Source organism: Tupaia chinensis, unplaced genomic scaffold (genome assembly GCF_000334495.1).
Source record: "Tupaia chinensis unplaced genomic scaffold, TupChi_1.0 Scaffold000187_1, whole genome shotgun sequence".
Lineage (NCBI taxonomy): Eukaryota > Metazoa > Chordata > Mammalia > Scandentia > Tupaiidae > Tupaia > Tupaia belangeri.
Window position 1 is genome coordinate 5,888,958 of NW_006159662.1, and position 12,546 is coordinate 5,901,503.

The 12,546-nt window shown below is 44.2% G+C and overlaps 1 long non-coding RNA gene across 1 annotated transcript in view; it reads right to left on the minus strand.

The window, feature by feature from the left end:
- Nucleotides 1-212: 212 nt before the first annotated feature.
- The window catches only part of LOC102483052 (uncharacterized), a 40,874-nt gene continuing 28,540 nt past the window's right edge, over nt 213-12,546 (minus strand). The window contains exon 3 of the long non-coding RNA XR_334293.1: nt 213-262. This is a non-coding gene — a long non-coding RNA (uncharacterized LOC102483052). The remainder of the gene's footprint in view (nt 263-12,546) is intronic.

The window sequence follows — 12,546 nt, forward strand, 5'->3', positions numbered from 1 at the left end:
GCAATAGACTCCATGAGCTGAATTTTCCTCATCACCAAGATCCTCTGATGCTATGTTAGGAACTTAGAGAGGCTTATCAACTCTCAAAACAATAGGAGACCAACAGGGTATGATTGGCTCAGCTGCCAGAGTGTCATTAGGGATAAAGAAAGCAGCAGGACCCATCGGGGACAAGAAGATCCAGTACTTCTGAAGGATGTCATGGGAATTAAAATGCCGGCATTTAATCATACTTTCAGTTGTCAGTGTTTGCAGCTGGTACCTAGGAATAAAATACAGTGTCACATACTTCTGTGTGACCCCTGCCTACTTGGACAAAGTTACAGATGATCTGCCTGTCACACCATGGTCTATGAGGTACCTTGGGAGAAGCAGACACTTTTTAAAAGCATTGAAGGGGCAAGCTAATGTTAAACATTGAAATCTACTAATTATGGATTAAGGACCATCTTGAGAATAAAAGTTGTTCCTGTTTTTGTCTCTGCCCTTTACACACTGAAAATAATGAATGGGAGCATTTTGAAAAGGCTTGATATTCATCTTTTTTTTTTTTTTTGTAGCCACTTGTTTCATTGCCATGTATTTCTATATAAAGAAAATCTTTTGAAAGAAAAGATTTCATTTTCCTAATAATAAGTCTCTAAAAACCTTTTTTGGTTTGTAGAAAATGCATATGGAAGGCACTTACCAAGAAAAGTTCTTGGTGACTCTCAGGAGCGATGGAGAGTCTGCTTCCTCACACCTGCTCCGAGAAGCTAAGTGTAGCAGATGCTGTTGGTGTCCTGTTCACAGCTTCCCTGCCTCTGCATGTCAACACATACTGGTTTGGACTCCAGCGACCAGCACTTACACCTCTTTGCCTGAGAGCTTTTTTGGGTTTTGGTTGTCTCTGACCATGTAGAAGTTAGAAGTGCCAGGATCAACACCCACTCTCACTCTGGAAGCCTTCAACCAATGACTAGAGGAGTTGGAGAATAAATACCTCCACTCCTTCATCTTCTGGGGTATCTTCCCCAGTAGGAATTAGTTCTACTTGCCCATGGTAGTAACCTTGATATATCTTTGATATATCTTGGTATAGCTTTTAACCTTTGATATATCTTGACATATCTTTTTTTTTAAGTGTAATTATTTCATCTACGAATCAGAGAAATAGAGAGATGCAGGCAGAAACACAGGCTCCCCAACAGGGTCTCAATGCTGCAATCCACCCCGAGCCTCAGCCCGCTGTGGATCAGCCCAGCATACTCAGGGAGGTCTTTGGATGAGAACGCACAACCTCCCCATGTGGGTCAACCTCATAGAATGTTGTTTTCACTGCTGTGCCGCTGCCTGGTCCCATCAGTGACATATCGTTTATTGATTTCCTTCCTTCTGCCGTGTCATTTCACCGCAGCTCTCCATCTCTACTGGTAGCTCTTGATGTTACTTCCCTCATAAGTCATTTGCCCTGAAACTGTTCCCTCGGGGTCTGCTTCTGGGGGAACCCAGCCTCCTTCTAGGGCAGTAGGAAGGAACAGAGAAAAATGACTGTTATTTAAGAGAGTTTCTACAAGCCGTGTGTGCCCATGGTGCGTTTAAGGGTTTATTTACAGCTCATTACCTTCTTTTACAGTAATGCTATGGGATAGATTAGGGAAGAGCTGCTGCAAACCAAAGACTAGTCAAAAATGAGGATAAAGTAGTCGTGGAGGTTACCAGGAATATGGACTTAGCCTACCGAAATTCGATGTGCTCATAGCTTTCCTCGGTTCTGAGCAGTGCAGGGTACCTGTGGTGACAATGCAGAACAGCCTCCCTCGAGACTCAAGCCCATGGAGTCATTTGGAAATAACACCCTGGCTGGGGACAAGGGTCTTTTCCAAGCAGATGCTGCCATAGTCCAAGGGAGCACCTACCTTGGACCATTTGCCTCTAGCAACATCTGGTCCCGGAGCTGCCCAAGGGCAGAGGGATGGCAGGAAGGGGTCACACACAGCAAAACCTGGAGGGTCACTGAAGAAGCAGCAGCCTACAGCATGCAGGCTCAGTTTTCCTCAAAAAGCTCATAATATAACTGTCAAAAATGGCACCATGAACCCAAATTATGAGATAATTATGTTCAGTCCCAAACTCAACACAATAAAGGTTATTTGCTCTCCTGCTTAGCAACCACCTCATAGAGGGGAGAAAAATACCATACGGATACAAAATGTAAACTCGCAAAGCAGTAATAAAACCAGCACACAACTATTCATTTCAAGTCTATTTTGAAAAGCCGTTGATAATACCAGTAATTCCCTGTAAAGCTTCTATTGTCTTGCCACAGTTCCCTTCTGGAGATAGAAAAAGGTTTTTCCATTCTCCAGCCATTCCTTTTAGGGAGATAAAGTCCACTATTTTTCAAGTTTAAATGTTCGCCCTTCTGGGGAAAAAATAATAAAATCAAATAAAAACAAGCAAGCAAGCAGTCCCAAATGTCCTGTATCCGACTAAGCTTACCGTATAGGTAGGGGCTTAGTGGTGATACCCAAGCGAAGCCTCCCTGTTTTGCACAGCACAATCCATGTAATGGTCTTAACAAGGTACTTAGATGTAGCTCATGAACTTATCCAAACGTTTTGGAAAAAACCTTCTGAAAAGTAGAAAGTGTGGTCTAACTGGGATCATAGTGGTAAAAGCACCAAATCCTACCTGGCCTACTGCACGTTTTGAGTCCTGGACCTGGTGACTTGAAAAACACACCTGGAGGACCAGCAGATGGCATAATGGTTATGTTGCTAGACTCCCACATAATCAACCACAGTTTGAGTCCCAGACTTGACAGCTTAAAACCCACACCAGACACAGGTGCATGTGTGCCCAAGAGCCCAAGAGGATAATTGAGGAGAAGGAATTGCGGCATGTTCCTCTCCCCTGGAGGGTGATTTCTCCCTTTCAGTCTCTCCCTGTTTCTCTGGTGAGCACACTCACCCTATAGCAAAAAATCTCTCTTAAAAAAAATAATAATAACAAGAAAAATACACTGGGTATGTGTGCATGCATGGCCAAAATCCAGAGAAGAGAATGGAGGAAAAGGGATTTGGGCATGGCCATTCCCCCATGTGGTGGGGAAGAAGTGGTGATTTCCCACTTTTCTTTCTCTGATGAGCACACATACCCTATAGCAAAACTGAAAAAAAGAAAAGAAAAGAAAAGAAAATTCATATTTCACCCATTTCCACGCACCCTTGCTCACATGTAGGCTGGGTATTAGTTAGCTCTCTCATATCCTGCCTGAGCAGCTCCTCTGGGTGCCACTGACAGTCCTACCTAGGACAGAGGCATGGAGGAAGTTCTCAGAACATCCTTGGTTGGAGGAACAGAAATTTACACATGCGAGCTCTAATAAGAAGGGGATGGCTGGTGGCATGATGGTTAAGGTCACTGGACTCCCACATGGCTGACCATGGTTCGAGTCCTGGATCTGGTGGTTTGCTTTCTCACTTTACTTCTCTCTCTCTCTCACTCTGTCCCTCTCTGGTCAAATTAAAATAAATAAATTAAGTTAAATAATTCTTCTTTTTTTTAAAAAAAAAAGAGAATTGTTGGGCTCGCTCTGTGGCCTAGTAGTTAAGGGAACCAGATCTCACCTGGCGAACAGCAGTTTGAATCCCAGGCCCACCAGCTTGAAAAATATTCTGAGCGAGTTTGTGGGTGCCCACAATCCCAACAGGAGGATGCTTCTTCTCACTCTGTCTCTCTGGTGAGTACATGCATCCTCTAGCAATTAAAAAAGAAAGGGAAAAAAAGAAAGAAAGAAAGAGAGAGAGAGAGAGAGAGGAATTCCCTGTAAAGCTTCTATTGTCTTGCCACAGTTCCCTTCTGGAGATAGAAAAAGGTTTTTCCATTCTCCAGCCATTCCTTTTAGGGAGATAAAGTCCACTATTTTTCAAGTTTAAATGTTCGCCCTTCTGGGGAAAAAATAATAAAATCAAATAAAAACAAGCAAGCAAGCAGTCCCAAATGTCCTGTATCCGACTAAGCTTACCGTATAGGTAGGGGCTTAGTGGTGATACCCAAGCGAAGCCTCCCTGTTTTGCACAGCACAATCCATGTAATGGTCTTAACAAGGTACTTAGATGTAGCTCATGAACTTATCCAAACGTTTTGGAAAAAACCTTCTGAAAAGTAGAAAGTGTGGTCTAACTGGGATCATAGTGGTAAAAGCACCAAATCCTACCTGGCCTACTGCACGTTTTGAGTCCTGGACCTGGTGACTTGAAAAACACACCTGGAGGACCAGCAGATGGCATAATGGTTATGTTGCTAGACTCCCACATAATCAACCACAGTTCGAGTCCCAGACTTGACAGCTTAAAACCCACACCAGACACAGGTGCATGTGTGCCCAAGAGCCCAAGAGGATAATTGAGGAGAAGGAATTGCGGCATGTTCCTCTCCCCTGGAGGGTGATTTCTCCCTTTCAGTCTCTCCCTGTTTCTCTGGTGAGCACACTCACCCTATAGCAAAAAATCTCTCTTAAAAAAAATAATAATAACAAGAAAAATACACTGGGTATGTGTGCATGCATGGCCAAAATCCAGAGAAGAGAATGGAGGAAAAGGGATTTGGGCATGGCCATTCCCCCATGTGGTGGGGAAGAAGTGGTGATTTCCCACTTTTCTTTCTCTGATGAGCACACATACCCTATAGCAAAACTGAAAAAAAGAAAAGAAAAGAAAAGAAAATTCATATTTCACCCATTTCCACGCACCCTTGCTCACATGTAGGCTGGGTATTAGTTAGCTCTCTCATATCCTGCCTGAGCAGCTCCTCTGGGTGCCACTGACAGTCCTACCTAGGACAGAGGCATGGAGGAAGTTCTCAGAACATCCTTGGTTGGAGGAACAGAAATTTACACATGCGAGCTCTAATAAGAAGGGGATGGCTGGTGGCATGATGGTTAAGGTCACTGGACTCCCACATGGCTGACCATGGTTCGAGTCCTGGATCTGGTGGTTTGCTTTCTCACTTTACTTCTCTCTCTCTCTCACTCTGTCCCTCTCTGGTCAAATTAAAATAAATAAATTAAGTTAAATAATTCTTCTTTTTTTTAAAAAAAAAAGAGAATTGTTGGGCTCGCTCTGTGGCCTAGTAGTTAAGGGAACCAGATCTCACCTGGCGAACAGCAGTTTGAATCCCAGGCCCACCAGCTTGAAAAATATTCTGAGCGAGTTTGTGGGTGCCCACAATCCCAACAGGAGGATGCTTCTTCTCACTCTGTCTCTCTGGTGAGTACATGCATCCTCTAGCAATAAAAGGAAGGAGATGATTGTGAGAATCTCATGGAACCCTCAGGAACTGCTGAGCAACAGGTCTCAGGATGAGCAGGAACCAGCAGCCTTTGCTGTGAGGGAGTGAGGGGGTCGGAAAGGACAGGCGGAAGTGTGTGCCGGAATAGGAACACCTAGAGGAGTGTGAACGTGAGAGTAATGATCAGTCTCTGTAGTATAGGAAGACAAAAGAGAAAACAGAGAAAAGAGGATGGGGAAAGAAGTTAAGATCCTAGGAACCAAGAGAAAGAAAGACATGCATAAGCTGAGGAGGGGCGAAATATCATCAGCAAAGGCTTCACCCAGCAGGCAGCAACTCACCAGTGCTAAGACCCGCTCTCCCTGGTGTAGGGCCAGCCTGCATAATACTGAGAGATTGTAAATACAAAGCTCTTCTAATTGGCCTGCACTTGTCATTCTGATTTACATGCAATTACAAACATGCACAGGAGAAAAGAATTCTGATGGGCTTCCAACCTCATCTTTTGCTTTCCTGTTCACAGATGCCTCTCAAAATCCAGGCAGTAGGCTGATACACACCACCCCAGCATGGACAGGGTCACACGTCCTAGCATTTCTTTATTGGTACTACCCTTGGACAGCAGCTGAGCACCGAGGAAAATCTGACCTGTAGCTGTAAAGGTATTCCATGGCTGGCCTTACAGAAGAGTTTATCCTCCTGGAAACCCTAGCCCTGGAGATAGTTTGGGTAGTTTGCGTCCATTCATCTGTCTTGATTCCAATAGCAAGAGGGATCAAGTGTCCAGCATTTTCCGCTCTGCTCATTGCCAGCGTCACTGTCACCATGCACCTCTGGCTGGCAGCCCAAGTGCCATGGAGGAGGTGATAAACTTCTACAGCTTGCAGACTACAGGCCCTGGCCAAAGGCATCTGATTCTTATCAGAGGCTGAAGGACAGGTTTTTCCCTGAGTTCTATCCCCAAACTTGAAAAGCGAGTTCATCTACTCATTTACTCTACACCCTAGTTTCCATCTTACTCTTGAGAAAAGGTCAAGACCTCCACCTCCTTATTGATCCCAGAGATCACAGTGGGGTTCCAGGATCAATGCTCATCAGTAGAACTAGGCCAACCAACCATGTGTTTGCCCAGGACTGAAGGAGTTGCAACGACTTGGATCTTTGAGAGCTAAAACCAAGAAAATTCCAAGCCAACTGGGATGAGCTGATCATCCTGACTAGAGCTGACCCCTGACCTCTTAGACCAGTTTCCCAGCATCCATAAGACCTAGAGTTTAACAAAGAGCTGTAAGAGAACAAAGGGAGCTGGATCTGTAAAACCAGCAGGTCTTGCTGCCCTTGCCTTCTTCAGAACTCCTGCTGTGTTCAGGACTCTGTGGACTGGGAAAAGTCTTTGTTCTCGTAAGCTGGGAGGAGAAGGCCATGGGAGCAGCCAGGGCTTTCTCAGGACCACGTACCTGGACTGCCTTGATGGGAGGTAGACAATTACTCATAGATGGTGAGATACATGGCTAGTACAGAATCAGCACCCATAGCACCCAAACCTTTCCTCTGCCGTCTACTTTGTCCATCTGTACTCACTGAGAACAAAGTGAGACAAAGGGACACTTTCCTTAGATGTGCTTTGGCCCAAACTCTATTGTCAAACTCCAGTGAGCTGGCCTGGGTGGCCGAAAGGACTCCCTGCAACTGAATCAGACTCAAGGCTCAACTCCAGACTTCAGGGTGAATCACCCTAAAATGAGGACAAGCTAAGCCAAGAGGTCACCAGTGATTAGCAGACCTCAAGAGAAGGGACAGGGCACAGAGCTGGAGAATATCTGCTCCAACCCCCAAGGCCAAGCTGGTCTCCTAGCCAGGGTATTAGGAGTAGCTAGCAGGCCTCACCCCATGGGCCCTCCACCTCCCTCAACCTCCTGTGAGCACCTGCATCCAGGAAAAGGTTGTGACTGAATCTCTACAATATGCTTTTTTTTTTCTGGAACCCTTAAGGCATGGTATCCAAAGGGAGATCATGCATGTGTTCTAGGACCTTCTCCTTTTTTTTTTTTTAAGAGAGATTTTTGCTGTAGGACACATGTGTTCACTGGAGAGACGCAGAGACAGAAAGCAAGAAATCACCCCATCCCCACCCCAGGGGGATGGCCGCACCACAATCCCTTCTTCTCCATTCTCCTCTCAGGATTTTGGGCATGCACACACATGCATCCAGCATGAGTTTTAAACCACCAGGTCTGGGACTTGAACCACAGTTGACTCTGCAGGAGTCCAGCGATGTAACCATTATGCCATCTGTTGATCCCTCTTCAACTATTTTAAAAGCTCTGTGATGGGGACGAACAGGTGGTATAGTGGTTAAGGTGCTGGACACTCCCCATGGCCAACCATGGTTCAAGTCCTGGACCTGGTAGCTTGCTTTCTCTCTCTCTTTCTCTGTGTGTGTGTCTCTCTCTGGTCAAATTAAAATAAGTGAATGAATAAATAAAATTAAATAAATAGTTCTTTTAAAAGGTAAAAAAAAAAAAAAAAAGCTCTAGCTCTGTGTAGATGGGCCCAGTCTGATTTGGTCCTGTTCACTGCACTTGACTCTCAGCGGGTGTGAGCTTCCCCTGCCCTGGGGCCCTCTTCTGTGTACGAGTGCACAGTGCTGGTGGTCAAGAAACCTGGAGATCTCTGTGCCTGGGCCGTCAGGTGACCTGGAGGCTAAGGCAGCTGGATCCCATAGGGCTTACTGTGCAGTTTGAGTTCTGGACCCAGCAGCTTGAAAAACATGCTGGGTGTGTGTGCATGAGGAGAGAAGGACTGTGGTGTGACCATCCCTCCAACCCGATAGTGACTGTTCCCTCTCCCTCTCCCTCTCCCCAGCAGGTGCATGTGCCCTATAGCAGTAACTGGAAAACAAAACAAAAGAAAAAACTCTGCGGTCGACTCAGGGCAAAACATTTAATTTGTCAGCTTCCTCGCCTGTAAAATGGATTGGATTAGATTTGGGGGATTAAGATTTCTTCCAGCTTTATGATTCACATCTCTCTCTCTCCTTCTTATGTACACACACTCATCACACAATCTATTCTGCATTATTGCTGGATATTAATACTCGGTTCTGGGCCCAGCCATCTTGAAGCCAGAGTCCACAGGAAAAATCAGTAACACTGGTCCCCTCTTTATTTTGATTTTTAGAAATATTGTATTTTTAAATATTAATCTCGATGACTGAGTTTTTGGTGCCCCCCCACCTCCCTTAAAGTGTGTACAAAAGGCAAGGGCCTTCCTTCCCTCCCTCTGCTCTAAGCCTGTTAACCCTTTTTACACCTAGGTGAGTTGCTGGATAAGGCAAGGAGGGAATGCCTAAGATATGCAGGAAAAAAGACTAAATGCTACCCACTTGACAAAATTGCCCAGGGCTGGTCATAACGATTATTGTATTAACATCTGTAACTCCTATTTTGTATTAACACCTATAATTTCTAGTTGATTCTGTGTGGCATTTTATTTTTCCCAGACTGAAACTGAGTATGGGGACCCTCATGTTTGTGAGTGTCTTCAGACATGATCTTGCTCTCTCATGATTCTCCTGCTTCAGCCTCCTGAGTAGTTGGGACTACGTGTTCTCCACCATGCCTGGCTTTGAGGATAGGCAAACTCAGGCCATCTGTGTAGATTTGAGATGAATTCAATTAGATTGTTTATCTGTGAGTGATGAAGGTGAAGATAAGTTTGGGAAAATGTTGTAAATAGACTTGATTGCCTAGTTTTAAAATTTGGACTTCCAGAGACAGTAGACAACCATGAACAGCAGGCAACCAATTTGCATGGACTAATACATGGAAAATTTTAGTTTTCTTGAAATACTGTTTTTTTTTTGTTGTTGTTGTTGTTGTTGTTTTTTGAGAGGTTTTTGCTATAGGGCGCGTGCGCTCACCAGACAGAGAGAGAAAGAAAGCGAGAAAATCACCCCCCAGGGGGGATGGCCACGCCGCAATCCCTTCTCCTCCACCCTCCTCTCAAGATCTTGGGCACGCATGCACATGCACCTGGCGTGAGTTTAAGCCACCAGTTCCGGGACTCAAACCGTGGTTGATTACATGGGAGTCCAGCAACGTAACCACTGCTGGTCCCCATTAAATTTTCCTTTTTAAGTTCAGACAATAGGAACCAGCAAGTGGCATGATGATTAAGGTGCTGAACACTCCCACATTGCCAACTACAGTTCAAGTCCTGAACCTGGTGGTTTGCTTTCTCACTTCCCTCTCTCTCCTTCTGTGTGTGTGTGTGTCTGGTCAATTTAAAATAAATGAATGAATAAATAAAATTAAATAAATAATTTTTTAATTAAAAGTTTAGATAATAAAAACACAAGCAACTGGAAAACCAGCAAAATAAAAACAGTTGTTTTGGCACAATGCTACCAGATAATGAAAAATAAATTTGTGTTTCATTCCTTGCTTTTTCCTCTCAGAATTAAGAGGATAGGGTGAGGCAGGACTTAGACAGCCAAGAATTGGTGTCCAGTGTTATGATGAGAGATGGACGATACTGCGCTGTATTCTCTTCATGTCTGGCCAGCAAGTGGTTGTGTGCCCTTGAGTAAATCTCTTACTCTCTGGGCTTCATTTTCTTCACCAGTAAAAGAGAGTGTTGGGCTATTGGGTTGTTGGAAAAGTCATGATATATTTTTTTCTATGCAAAAATGTGTTGTGGCTTTTCTGACAACCTAATAGATGTCTGCTAAGATCCTTTCTGCATCTAGTTATAAAGGAGAGACTTTGTTCAAAGGGCTGAGGGTGGGCCAGCAGGTGGCATGGTGGTTAAGGTGCTGGCCACATGACCGACTCCATGGTTCAAGTCCCAGATCCAGTGCTTTGAAGAACACTGGGTACATGTATGTGAGTGCCCATAATTCCAGGAGAATGTAGAGGAAGGGATTGTGGAGTGGCCAACCTTCAGGGAGGTGATTTTTCATTTTCCCTCTCTCTGTGTCTCTGTCTGTCTCTTTCCTGGGATTGATTGCATGTGCCCTATGGCAAAAATTAAAAAAAAAAAAGGACTGATGGAAATTTTGTTTGTTAAACAGTCCCTCTTGCAATCTTTCTGCCCTGTTGGCCTTTTATCACAGAGAATAAAAAATTGGGACCAGCAGTTAGCATAATGGCTATGTTGCTGGACTCCCATATAGTCAACCATGGTTCGAGTCCCGGACTCGGTGGCTTAAATTCACGCCAGGCACAGTGCGTGCATGCCCAAGATCCCTAGATGAGAATGAAGGAGAAGGGGTTGCGGCATGGCCATTCCCCCCGGGGGATGATTCCTCGCTTTCTGTCTCTCTGTCTTTCTCTGTTTTTCTGGCGAAAGCACGTGCCCTATAGCAAAAACCTCTCCAAAAAAAAAGAGAGAGAGAGAATTAAAAATTCTAGGTTAGTTAGGTTTCAAAACCTGAAGAATATAAAACTTTACTGTACCTTTCAGAAGCATGAAGGTTGAACTTTTAAAGCAGAAAAATAGAGCTTGCTTAGGATTCTAACAAGCAAGTCACACCCCCACAAAATGAAATGGAAGGATGAAAGATCGTGAAAATCTGGGACTCTGTACAAGCAAGGAATAAGTACTGTGTTGGTATTTAAAAAAAGATTTTCATTCCATATGCAACACCTTTGTGCTTCCTTTACGGATTTCTCCATTGCTTTTTCAGCTCTCCAGTGAGCTATTTTAAGACTCTGTTTTCCTTCTATACAGTAATAGGCAATTTAATTGTCATCATACTTTTTCTTAGTCTTTCAGGACCTTTTGTTATGGTGAAATAATTTTAGGCATACCAAGCACAAATCCATTACTTTCCTTATTTCACTAATGAACTATTGTGGGTGGTAAAAATTAATTTCATTCCACTCGTGATACTCACATATCTGTTAAATTTTTATAGTTGAGAAACGAAGGTTGCAAATAACAAGTCAAATGTGATTCTCTTCTTAAAAATGCTTTGCTGTTTCATTTATGCCAAGATGTATCGAAAGAAAAGTCTCCAAAAATAGTTCACAAGATGAAAATGTTTCAACAGGTCCAATCTCAGGATTGAAATTGCAAAAGATTTTGCAGGCTGGATATACTTGGGAATTGGAAGAACCCTGTTTTAATGGATTTGAAGAGAATTTTCTGAGTGGGTGTGCGTAAGCGTATCCCAGTGACAGAGCAGCAATTAACAAGCTTGTTGAAGGCATAGTACTGCTGATATCAAGGTCCCTGACTGAGTCACTCTGCCATCAGCCACTGTTGCTCCGTTCTGCCCAGGCCATGGCCCTGACACCTCTCTGTCATCTCACACACCCCTCTAGGAAATGTCACAAACGAGAAGAGTAGAGGATGCAGCTGGAGTAAGGTAAGGCTTTTCTTCCTGCCTCATGGAAAGAGACTCCAAGCACAGGCTGTACTGAGGGCCAGGGAGTTCTTTGACATGTGAAGGACAGCACATTATGATAATGACAGGACAGAGCCATTAACTCTGGTCAGAAGTCACTTTGAAAAGGAAAACAGAAATCACCTCCATCATGTAGGGGAGGGCGGGGGAAGATGGACTTGCAGAGAAAAAGGGCAAAAGTCGCAGCTCAAAAGACGGAGTTCCCTTTAAGGAGTCAGGCCAAGTGCCACAGGCAGAAAGAAAGTCAGAGTCCTGTCCCCAAAGAGAAATGTTTCCCAAACTACTGAGGACCTTGATGAATGTGAAGTTGGAACTGACTGCTAAATGCTTCTTGACTGCAAATAGGTTTCTCCTAAGCCACCTATGATTTACTTCAATGAATGTCAGTGCTTTGGATAGAAGAGGCATGCTGGTTTTCCTGTAGTCGGACTTTTAAAAAAAAATTATTTTATTTTACTTTATTATCATTATTATATTTTTTCCCAGTTTTCATCAGAGACAGAGGAAGAGAGGGAAAGTGAGAAAGCAAGCCACCATGTTCAGGACGCGAACTGTAGTAGGCCATGTGGGAGTCCAGCGCCTTTAGCCACCATGCCACCTGCCAGCACCCCCGTAGTCAGATTTAATTCCAATTTCTGCCTCTAAATGTGGCCAACTGGTCCAAGGGCTTCCACAAGTCCAGTGCTTGATCCCTCTACTCATGCCCTTCATCTGCTTCTTGACTTCTTCTCATTTCTCTCCTCCTTTCTCTCTAAACCCCAAGTGGTAGATGGGTGAGAGGACACGATCAATGAAGTAATATGAATCCAACCTAGAAGAAGATACACACACACACACACACACACACACACACACATACA